The sequence below is a fragment of the Triticum urartu genome, chromosome 2 (genome assembly GCF_003073215.2).
Source record: "Triticum urartu cultivar G1812 chromosome 2, Tu2.1, whole genome shotgun sequence".
Lineage (NCBI taxonomy): Eukaryota > Viridiplantae > Streptophyta > Magnoliopsida > Poales > Poaceae > Triticum > Triticum urartu.
Genome location: NC_053023.1, coordinates 418,478,006 through 418,490,576, shown reverse-complemented (window position 1 = coordinate 418,490,576; position 12,571 = coordinate 418,478,006).

The following is a 12,571-nucleotide window of genomic DNA, read 5'->3' as shown; positions in this document are numbered from 1 at the left end:
TGAAAATATTGGTTAGAGGTAAAATTCAAACAAATATTTTCAAGAGCTCATAAGTATTTATTTTGGCCATTTGGAATTAATGCAATAATTATTTGCATTGGATATATATATGATATATTTATTTATATATGTCCAACAATTCTGATTTTTATGTGAGGGGCTCTGGAATACTTCAACTAGCTCCTACAATAAATTTCAGAAGAAAATAAATTGATTTAGTATTTTATTAAATCAAAACAAATGTCAGAAAATCGAAAACAAAACAAAAATAGAAAAGAAACTTACCTGCGGCCAGCTCCTGTGCTGGCCCAGCACTGTGTGGCCTGGCCGGCCCAGCTAGCCAGCCTGGCCCATCCCCACCTCCCCTGTCGTCTTCCTCCTCTTGCCAGGAGGACGAAGGGCACGTGGTCGCCGCGCGCGCGCATGCACTGCGCCACCTCCTGCTTCCGCCGATGCGGGGAAGGCTCCTGGAGCCGCCGCGTACACCCCCCCCCCCCCCCTCCCCCCCCCCCCCCCCCCGGAGTCGATCCCCTTCTCTATCGCCTCCCCCTCGCTTTTCTCTCATGACTGAGCGCTGCCCTCGCCGCAGCTCGTCGCTGCCGCTGCCACCGCCTTCCCCTCGCCCTCTCTCCGCGTCTGTGAGCTCCGCCTCCTCGCTCTGAAGCTCTCCGCCGAGCTACGCAAGCCGGGACGCCCCGTGGAGCCGTCGCTGTCGCCTTCTTCATCTCCGGCCGCCGTGGATCCCCATCACTGCACCGTCGACCTCAGCGCGTCCCCGAGCTCGCCAACCCATCCGTTCGATCCGCTGTGAGCTTCTGCATTGACCCCCCCTCTCTCATGGCTCCTTTCCTCCCGCTAACACTCTTGCCGTCGCGGCTGAGAGCTCGGCTCTGCCGTTCATGTCGCCGCCATGGCCACAGCTGCCACAGTTCGCAACCGAGCTCACCGTCATTCTCAGTGCCCTCCCGCGCGTTGTTTGCACCCAACCGCAGCCCCCCTAGTGCCCCGCAACACCTAACCCGCACGCACCCGACTCCGGCCGCCGCCGCGAGCTCTGCTCCGGCGAGCTCCGCCGTTCCCTAAGCGCGGCTGGATGCGCCCGTGCACGGGCTACCAGCCGGTGGCCTGCGTGTGCCAAACCGTGGCCTCCAGCTCGTTCCGGCGAACTTCCGCCGTGGCTCGAGGTCGTTGCCGACGAAACTCCGGCGACTGACGTAGAAAACAAAAAAAAATAGAAAAGAAACTTACCTGCGGCCAGCTCCTATGCTGGCCCAGCACTGTGCGGCCTGGCCGGCCCAGCTAGCCAGCCTGGCCCATCCCCACCTCCCCTGTCGTCTTCCTCCTCTTGCCAGGAGGACGAAGGGCACGTGGTCGCCGCGCGCGCGCATGCACTGCGCCACCTCCTGCTTCCGCCGATGCGGGGAAGGCTCCTGGAGCCGCCGCGTACACCCCCGACCCCCTCTCACTCCCCCCCGAGTCGATCCCCTTCTCTATCGCCTCCCCCTCGCTTTTCTCTCATGACTGAGCGCTGCCCTCGCCGCAGCTCGTCGCTGCCGCTGCCACCGCCTTCCCCTCGCCCTCTCTCCGCGTATGTGAGCTCCGCCTCCTCGCTCTGAAGCTCTCCGCCGAGCTACGCAAGCCGGGACGCCCCGTGGAGCCGTCGCTGTCGCCTTCTTCATCTCCGGCCGCCGTGGATCCCCATCACCGCACCGTCGACCTCAGCGCGTCCCCGAGCTCGCCAACCCATCCGTTCGATCCGCTGTGAGCTTCTGCATCGACCCCCCCTCTCTCATGGCTCCTTTCCTCCCACTAACACCGTTGCCGTCGCGGCTGAGAGCTCGGCTCTGCCATTCATGTCGCCGCCATGGCCACAGCTGCCACAGTTCGCAACCGAGCTCACCGTCGTTCTCAGTGCCCTCCCGCGCGTCGTTTGCACCCAACCGCAGCCCCCCTAGTGCCCCGCAGCACCTAACCCGCATGCACCCGACTCCGGCCGCCGCCGCGAGCTCTGCTCCGGCGAGCTCCGCCGTTCCCGCAGCCTCCCCTAAGCGCGGCTGGATGCGCCCGTGCACGGGCTACCCGCCGGTGGCCTGCGTGTGCCAAACCGTGGCCTCCAGCTCGTTCCAGCGAACTTCCGCCGTGGCTCGAGGTCGTCTTCGAGGAAACTCCGGCGACTGACGTGGCGCGTGATAAGCTGCTAACCCTGCCACTTAATCCACCCCCTAAGCCACTGACTATGGTCCCCAGGGCTCCATCAAACCCTGGTCAGCTGGGTTTGACTCGGGTGTAGCCCCGGTGTCACTGACGTGTGCCCCCCACATGTCAGGTTTTACCTGGTCAGCCCTGCTGACACCTCTGTGACGTCATGCTGACGCAATAATATTTTTTTTCTGGATTTTAATTAATTCAGAGAATTCCAGAAAATGATATATACTTCAAAAATTCATAGAAATTCAACCGTAACTCAGATTGAAATAATTTATATATGAAAATTCTCAGAAAAATTCAATTAATCCATATGTACCTGTTTCATGCATGTTTAACCAACTTGTACTTGATATATATGTGAAAACATATAAATGGCATTTATAAAGATTTAATTTAGAGTTGCATTTGAACCTTTGGTTCAAATGGACCTCTTCCAAATAGAATGCTAAATGCATTAGCTCAAAGCACATCACATACTCATGCCATGATCATGCATCATATTGTTGCATATGCTTGTGTTTGATTATCGACACCGTTCCTTCTCGATAGGTCCTGCTCCGGAGACCGATCCAGAGTACCTGTCTGAGGAGCAGTGCCTTCCTTGTTGATCTACCAGGCAAGCAAACCCCCTTGTTCATTCCGATACAATCCTACTCTCTCGCTCCTGCTCTCATTTATTGCATTAGGACAACAATGATTCAACTGCTACTTTATGCCGCGGTAGTTGAACCAATTCCTCTGCATGACCTGTCATTCCCACAGTAAATAGGTAAAACCCACTAGCATGTGTAGGAGTTGATTGAGCCATGTTGTTTTCTTGCCATGCCATGCCTGCTATTGCTTAGAGTTGTGTCAGGTCTGATTCACCGGGAATGAATTGGAGTGGTACGATATGTTCTGGTGCTGAGAGTTAAGCGTGTGAACACGATTTGGTAAAGGTAGTGGTGAGAGGCCATGTAGGAGTACATGGTGGGTTGTCTCACTGGAACCGTCCTTAAGCACTGAGTTCCGTGTATGTTGTCCAATGACTAGCTACTACCACACATTGGAATGCTTAAGTGACCCTCTGGACTTATTAGCCAACTTGATCTCTGTCCAGGAGTTGCAAATAGTTTCTGGTGTTTGTAGGTAGTGTTATTAGTCGACCAAGTGGCACCCGGCCAGGTGGGCTTGGGACAGACTAGGCACAAGTGGCATGGTGTACCAAGCGTAGATCCATCCGGCGAGGTGGGCTTGGGAACCCTGCACATATCGTTTGGGGCCGTGAGCGACACCCCGGCCAGATCTCCTTGCGGATGGAACCCGAATAGGTGATAAACCTGGACTAGAGTCTTGTGTGGTTAGTCAGGTCGTGGTCGATACCCTTGTCAGGCTTCCGCTTGAAGGTTGCCGAGGTACATGACGTGTACATGGTGATAAGTGGTGAGAGCGTGTGTGAAGAAGTACACCCCCGCGGGGTTATCATGATCTATTCGAATAGCCGTGTCCTCGGTTATGGACTTCTTGGATGCTTACGTGGTACATAGACAACTTAAAGTGGATACTGTAAAATACTCAAGACAAGTGTGAGTGCTATGGATGGCCTTCTCGTGGAGAGACGGGGATAAATCCATAGTGGTGTATTGATGTGGTGATTAGTGGACTCGTGTGTGCTGCCTCATCCCAAAGAAGTTTCTCATTGTCGTAGAACACGATAGCCACTGAGTCAAAGCTGGCTTGCTGCAACTAAACCCCACATTACCTTCTTGATACAAATGCATGTATGATAGGATCTGATGTAAGTCTTGCTGAGTACCTTTGTACTCACGTTTGCTTTATTTATGTTTTGTAGGTGAGACATCTGTCTCACTAGTAGTACCGCTTGGTCTTCGACGAGTAGCTGGTTACCTCAGCTACGATCTTGTACCTTGGGAGGGTCTTGTAGATAGTCAGGCTTCTGAGCGTTTTTCCTTTTGTAGTTGTCTGTACTCAGACATGTAATGCTTCCATTGCTTGTATGCTTTGAATGATGGGTCATGTGACCCCTGTTTGTATTTAATGCTATGTGGCTCTTCTGAGCCTTTACCTATATGAGTTTGCGTTATGTTGTGATGCCATGTGTACAGCACATACTTGCATGTTATGCGTACGTGTGACGTGTATTGCTATGTGTGGGATCCGACAATCTAGTTGTTTATCCTTGGCAGTCTCTCTTATGGGGAAATGCAGTCTAGTGCTTCCTTGAGCCATAGTAGTCCGCTACAGCCGGTTCACCGGAGTCCTTCTAGCCCAGCACTACTGCTCAGGACACTTGACTGGCCGGCATGTGTTTCACTTCGTTCCTGTGTCTGTCCCTTCGAGGAAATGTCACGTGGTGACATCCAGAGTCCTGCCTAGCCTGCTACAGCCCGGGTTCCCGGAGTCCTGTTAGCCCAGTGCTACAGCCCGGATTCACACGCTGTGACCGACATGCTCGATGTGAATCATGTATGCCTGTCCCCATGGGTTAGTGCCGCTTTGGGTTCACGACTAGCCATGTCGGCCCGGGTTCTCTGTCATATGGATGCTAGCGACACAATCATATACGTGAGCCAAAAGGCGCAAACGGTCCCGGGCCAGGGTAAGGCGACACCCGTGGGAATACCGTGCGTGAGGCCATAAAGTGATATGAGGTGTTACCGGCTAGATCGATGTGACATGGAATCGGGGTCCCGAGACATAATATGAAAAGGCCCAAGCTTGGGGATGCTATGTTTGATGAAGATGATGTTTTTGAGAATATATTTGCTGCAATTAATGTTTGTCCCAAGCTTGTGGATTCTACGCTTAATGAAGATGATATTTTTAGTATTCCAAGTTTTGATATGCAAATTTATAATGATAATAACATGCCTCCTACTTATGATAATTATTGTGATGATACATATGCTATAAAAAGTAGTGAGGATTATATTTATAAAACTTTTCATGATTATGGTTACCCCTTTTATGAACAGTACTCTTTTAATGTGGAAACAATTTATAGTATCCAAGTCTCTTATGATACTCCCACTATCCCGAATGAGAAGAATTTTGCTTATGTTGAGAGTAATAAAATTTCTATGCTTGTAGATCATGAAAAGAATGCTCTAGGTGCTGGTTATATTGTTGAATTCATTCATGATGCTAATAAAAATTATTATGAGGGAGGAACATATGCTTTTAGGAATTGCAATAATATCAAGTTTCCTCTCTATGTGCTTATAGTTTTGAAGTTATGCTTGTTTTGCCCTCCTATGGTAGTTGATTATTGTTCCCACAAGTTGTTTTCTCACAAAATCCCTATGCATAGGAAGTGGGTAGACTTAAATGTGCTAGTAATATTCTTCATTATGCTCTCTTTATATTTCAATTCTTATCTTTTATGTGAGCATCGTTGAAATCATCATGCCTAGCTAGGGGCGTTAAACGATAGCGCTTGTTGGGAGGCAACCCAATTTTATTTTAGCTCCTTGATTTTTGTTCCTGTTTAATAATAAATAATTCATCTAGCCTCTGTTTAGATGTGGTTTTATCCTTTTAATTAGTGTTTGTGCCAAGTAGAACCTTTGGGAAGACTTGGGGAAAGTCTTGTTGATCATGCTGTAAAAAACAGAAACTTTAGCGCTCACGAGAATTGCTGCCATTTTTATTCGGAGAGTGATATTTAGTTAATTCTTTTTGAAGATGATTAATAGATAAATTCCTTAGGTCCAGAAATTTATTTGAGAATTTTATGAGTTCCAGAAGTATACATTTGATCCAGATTACTACAGACTGTTCTGTTTTTCACAGATTCTGTTTTTTCATGTGTTGTTTACTTATTTTGATGAATCTATGGCTAGTAAAAGAGTTTATAAACCATAGATAAGTTGGAATACAGTAGGTTTAACACCAATATAAATAAAGAATGGGTTAATTACAGTAATTTGAAGTGGTGATTTATTTTCTTATACTAACGGAGCTTACGAGTTTTCTGTTATGTTTTGTGTTGTGAAGTTTTCAAGTTTTGGGTAAGGATTCGATGGACTATGGAATAAGGAGTGGCAAGAGCCTAAGATTGGGGATTCCCAAGGCACCCCAAGGTAATATTCAAGGATAGCCAAGAGCCTAAGCTTGGGGATGCCCCGGAAGGCATCCCCTCTTTCATCTTCGTTCATCGGTAACTTTACTTGAAGCTATATTTTTATTCGCCACATGATATGTGTTTTGCTTGGAGCGTCAATTTATTTTGTTAGGATTTTCTTGATGTTATTTAGAACAATGTTTTGCATCTTTTATTTCGATAAAATTGGCATTGATAGCCTCCACTATGCCTATGTTACAAGTATACATGTTGCTGTTTGAAAACAGAAAGTTTACCGCTGTTGCAATAATTCCCTAGAAAAGTAAGAATGTGATAAAATGTTGAAACCTTTTGCATATTAAGCTCTGATAAATTTAATACAGTGGGAATTTTCTTTCATAATTTTTGGAGCTAGGGAAGTATGGATGTTGCTGCATTCTTTACAGACTATCCTGTTTAGGCAGATTGCTGTTATGTTTGCATTGTTTGCATATGTTTGTTTCTTTAATAATTCTATTTGAGGATAGTACCATTAAATATGCAGAGGCATTTAGTATGCAATGTTGAATAATAATTTTAGTGATTTTCTACAGTAGAGTATGATAAGGTTTTTGCAATGGTTTATACTAACTTACCTCACGAGTCTTTGTTGAGTTTTGTGTGGATGAAGCTTTTGAGATTTAGGGAGACCATGATATGAGAGGAATTAAGGAGACACAAAAGCTCAATCTTGGGGATGCCCAAGGCACCCCAAGATAATATTTCAAGAAGTCTCAAGTATCTAAGCTTGGGGATGCCCCGGTTGGCATCCCACCTTTCTTCTTCAACAATTATCGGTTAGTTTCGGTTGATCCTAAGTTTTTGCTTCTTCACATAATGTTTGATATTCTTAGATGTCATTTTATTTTTCTTTGCTTTCTGTTTGAATAAAATACGAAGATCTGAAATTCTTAAAAGTTAGAGAGTCTTCACATAGTTGCATAATTACTCAACTACTCATTGATCTTCACTTATATCTTTCAGAGTAGTTTGTCGATGCTCTAGTGCTTCACTTATATCTTTTAGAGCATGGTGGTAGTTTTATTTTGAAGAAATAGATGAACTCTCATGCTTCACTTATATTATTTTGAGAGTCTAAAATAGCATGGTAATTTGCTTAAAATCCTAATATGCTAGGTATTCAAGAATAATAAAATTCTCTTATGAGTGTGTTGAATACTATGAGAAGTTTGATACTTGATAATTGTTTTGAGATATGGAGATGGTGATATTAGAGTCATGCTAGTTGAGTAGTTGTGAATTTGAGAAATACTTGTGTTGAAGTTTGTGATTCCCGTAGCATGCACGTATGGTGAACCGTTATGTGATGAAGTCGGAGCATGATTTATTTATTGATTGTCTTCCTTATGAGTGGCGGTCGGTTAGGAGCGATGGTCTTTTCCTACCAAGCTATCCCCCTAGGACCATGCGCGTAGTACTTTGTTTCGATAACTAATAGATTTTTGCAATAAGTATGTGAGTTCTTTATGACTAATGTTGAGTCCATGGATTATACGCACTCTCACCCTTCCATCCTTGCTAGCCTCTACGGTACCGTGCATTGCCCTTTCTCACATCGAGAGTTGGTGCAAACTTCGCCGGCGCATCCAAACCCCGTGATATGATACGCTCTGTCACACATAAACCTCCTTATATCTTCCTCAAAACAGCCACCATACCTACCTATTATGGCATTTCCATAGCCATTCCGAGATATATTGCCATGCAACTTTCCACCAGTCCGTTCATCATGACACATTCATCATTGTCATATTGCTTAGCATGATCATGTAGTTGACATAGTATTTGTGGCAAAGCCACCGTTCATAATTCTTTCATACATGTCACTCTTGATTCATTGCATATCCCAGTACACCGCCGGAGGCATTCATATAGAGTCATACTTTGTTCTAGTATCGAGTTGTAATCATTGAGTTGTAAATAAATAGAAGTGTGATGATCATCATTCAATAGAGCATTGTCCCCCCAAAAAAAGAAAGGCCAAAAAAAGGAAGGCCAAATAAAAAAAGAGAAAGGCCAAATAAAAAAGAAAGGCCAAATAAAAAAATAAAAAAGGGACAATGCTACTATCCTTTTTCCACACTTGTGCTTCAAAGTAGCACCATGTTCTTCATATAGAGAGTCTCTTGAATTATCACTTTCATATACTAGTGGGAATCTTTCATTATAGAACTTGGCTTGTATATTCCAATGATGGGCTTCCTCAAAATGCCCTAGGTCTTCGTGAGCAAGCAAGTTGGATGCACACCCACTTAGTTTCTTTTGAGCTTTCATAAATTTATAGCTCTAGTGCATCCGTTGCATGGCAATCCCTACTCACTCACATTGATATCTATTGATGGGCATCTCCATAGCCCATTGATACGCCTAGTTGATGTGAGACTATCTTCTCCCTTTTTGTCTTCTCCACAACCACCATTCTATTCCACCTATAGTGCTATATCCATGGCTCAAGCTCATTTATTGCGTGAAGATTGAGAAAGTTTGAGAACATCAAAAGTATGAAACAATTGCTTGGCTTGTCATCGGGGTTGTGCATGATTTAAATACTTTGTGTGGTGAAGATAGAGCATAGCCAGACTATCTGATTTTGTAGGGATAACTTTCTTTGGCTATGTTATTTTGAGAAAACATAATTGCTTAGTTAGTATGCTTGAAGTATTATTGTTTTTATGTCAATATGAAATTTTGTCTTGAATCTTATGGATCTGAATAGTCATACCACAATTAAGAAGAATCACATTGAAATTATGCCAAGTAGCACTCCGCATCAAAAATTCTCTTTTTATCATTTACCTACTCGAGGACGAGCAGGAATTAAGCATGGGGATGCCGGATACGTCTCCAACGTATCTATAATTTTTGATTGCTCCATGCTATATTATCTACTGTTTTGGGCAATATTGGGCTTTATTATCCACTTTTATATTACTTTTGGGACCAACCTATTAACCGGAGGCCCAGCCCAGATTTGCTGTTTTATGCCTATTTCAGTGTTTCGAAGAAAAGGAATATCAAACGGAGTCGAAACGGAATGAAATCAACTAGAGAAGTTATTTTTGGAACGAAAGCCACCGGATAGACTTGGAATCCACGTCGGGAGATACGGGAGGTGCTCACGAGGGTGGGGAGCGCCCCCCCCTAGGGCGCCCCCCTAGGGCGCGCCCCCCTAGGGCGCGGGGCCCCCGTAGCTCCTTCGACATACCCCCTGCACCCATATATATCGTCGTACCCTAAAACTTCCAGAACGGAGATTAGATCGGGAGTTCCGCCGCTAGAAGCCTCCGTAGCCACCAAAAACCAATCTAGACCCGTTCTGGCACCCTGCTGGAGGGGGGCAATCCCTCTCCGGTGGCCATCTTCATCATCCCGGTGCTCTCCATGACGAGGAGGGAGTAGTTCTCCCTTGGGGCTGAGGGTATGTACCAGTAGCTATGTGTTTGATCTCTCTCTCTCGTGTTCTTGAGGTGATACGATCTTGATGTATCGCGAGCTTTGCTATTATAGTTGGATCCTATGTTTCTCCTCCCCCTCTTCTCCCTTGTAATGAATTGAGTTTCCCCTTTGAAGTAATCTTATCAGATTGAGTCTTTAAAGATTTGAGAACACTTGGCGTATGTCTTGCCGTGCGTATCTGTGGTGACAATGGGATATCACGTGATTCACTTGATGTATGCTTTGGTGATCAACTTGCGGGTTCCGCCCATGAACCTATGCATAGGGGTTGGCACACGTTTTCGTCGTGATTCTCCGGTAGAACTTTGGGGTACTCTTTGATGTCCTTTGTGTTGGTTGAATAGATGAATCTGAGATTGTGTGATGCATATCGTATAATCATGCCCACGGATACTTGAGGTGACATTGGAGTATCTAGGTGACATTAGGGTTTTGGTTGATTTGTATCTTAAGGTGTTATTCTAGTACGAACTCTAGGTCTGTTTGTGACACTTATAGGAATATCCCAACGGATTGATTGGAAAGAATAACTTTGAGGTGGTTTCATACCCTACCATAATCTCTTCATTCGTTCTCCGCTATTAGTGACTTTGGAGTGAATCTTTGTTGCATGTTGAGGGATAGTTATGTGATCCAATTATGTTATTATTGTTGAGGGAACTTACACTAGCGAAAGTATGAACCCTAGGCCTTGTTTCCTAGCATTGCAATATCGTTTACACTCACTTTTATCATTAGTTACCTTACTGTTTTTATATTTCTAGATTACAAAAACCTTTATCTACTATCCATATACCACTTGTATCACCATCTCTTCGCCGAACTAGTGCACCTATACAATTTACCATTGTATTGGGTGTGTTGGGGACACAAGAGACTCTTTGTTATTTGGTTGTAGGGTTGCTTGAGAGAGACCATCTTCATCCTACGCCTCCTACGGATTGATAAACCTTAGGTCATCCACTTGAGGGAAATTTCCTACTGTCCTACAAACCTCTGCACTTGGAGGCCCAACAACGTCTACAAGAAGATGGTTGTGTAGTAGACATCAGGTCACTCCGGATCCGGTGAGGCCCGAAGATAATCCTATGGTCGCCTGAAGTCCCGAGTATCCGGCTCTTGAAGAGAGCAAACAAAAGAATCCGGCACCGTCTGGTATGCGGTCGGACGCACTGAGGGAACTGCTAGAGCGAGCCACTATCTCAGAAGAGCACCGTATATTGATGGGTACGGTGATAGAAAGGATTTCGTCCGCCGAAAGCGGGTTGCATGAAGCCTTTATGAATCTACTGACGGGCTTTGAGGTACGTGAAATGATCTACATTTGTGATAGTACCGCACATTTTTAGGTGTGCCTTGTGTAGATAGTAGCCCCTGAGACTCTGGTTGTCGTCGAGAACGGCGGCGAACAGAGGATCATAGTCCCAGGTAATAACCAGACCACATTTATGTGCAGGTGTCTGAAGCTCCGGTGGCTAGCCAAACTGATGGGGTTGCCGAACTAAAGCGGCGACTGGATGCGGCGGATGCCGACATCGAGCTTGTTAACAAGCGGCTTGACGAGGCATAGGGTAGGTGATGTTTATAGTGAATGTCACATAGCAAGAGTAGCGTGATGCCAGTATCTTTAAAATGTTGTGACTGCAGATCGAGCTACCACCGTGGAGGACCTGCGGGCGGAGCTTGCCCGAGCCAAAGAGCAAGCAAGGAGTAGTAATGCGGCCACTTTGAAGGTGGCCGAAGAGTTGAGAGCCAAGAAGGCCGCGCATAGAGGGAGCAAAGAGAAAATGGCCAAAATGGCTGTGAAGTTAAAAGACACTGCCGACCGCTGCCAGTTACTTGAAGAAGAAAACTGGGCAATGGCTACGAACCTCGAAAAGGCCACAATGGCGACCAAAGACACCCACTCTGCAATGAGAGCAAAGAAGGAGGAACTGCGTGAAGCCAGGGACATTGTGGCTGGGAAGCCCTTTATGCTGCGGAGGAAGTTCGGAGATCTGCGGTATGGCCCTCTGGATCGGCTGTGGAGTTCGGCCGACACATATCTAGACTTGGCGGCGAGCGCTGTCGATGTGGCTGAATACTTCCGAGATCAAACAGATCGTGAAGTGGACAAGCTATTCTGGTCGCAATTTATCGTTCCAGAGCGTCCGCTTCCATTGACTAATCAGCTTGCCGAATGGGCCGAACTCAATAGACTGTCCAGACTCGCCATAAGGTGTGTCGTGGATCATCTGTGGCCTGAAAGGCCAAAGCTGAACAGCTATTTTAGCTTGGTGCAGCAGTTCCTTGGTGCAGTGCGACACATTAATGCGATGAAGAGGTCGGCGTGCATAGAAGGCTCGCGGATGGCCCTTGCCCATGTCAAAACATAGTAGGCGGAGATGGATGCCACCACTGTCGCGGCGCAGGGCTTGGCCATAGGCCGCGTGGCTGCCGAGCACTATTTTGAAGAACTTCTTGAGGGAGCTTGTTCGATAGAGGCCCAGTGCTCGAAGAATGTTATGTTCGAGTGACATGTATTCCCATTGTAAAAACAACGTTTTATTGAATTTATCAAGGCTGTATTTATACTTTGGCCTGAAAGTATTGTGATGCCTCCTGTGCGGCCGTTTATGTATACATGTATATAACCTGAAAGATTGTAGTCGTCGGCTTCAGCCCCCACGCATATAATGTGGGGGTGTTCGTAGAAGACGTGTATTCACACTTAATCCAATGTCTTGGTCCTATTTAAGGAGGTGATAGCGCAACCAACTAGGCAACTGGACTATAATGCTTTAA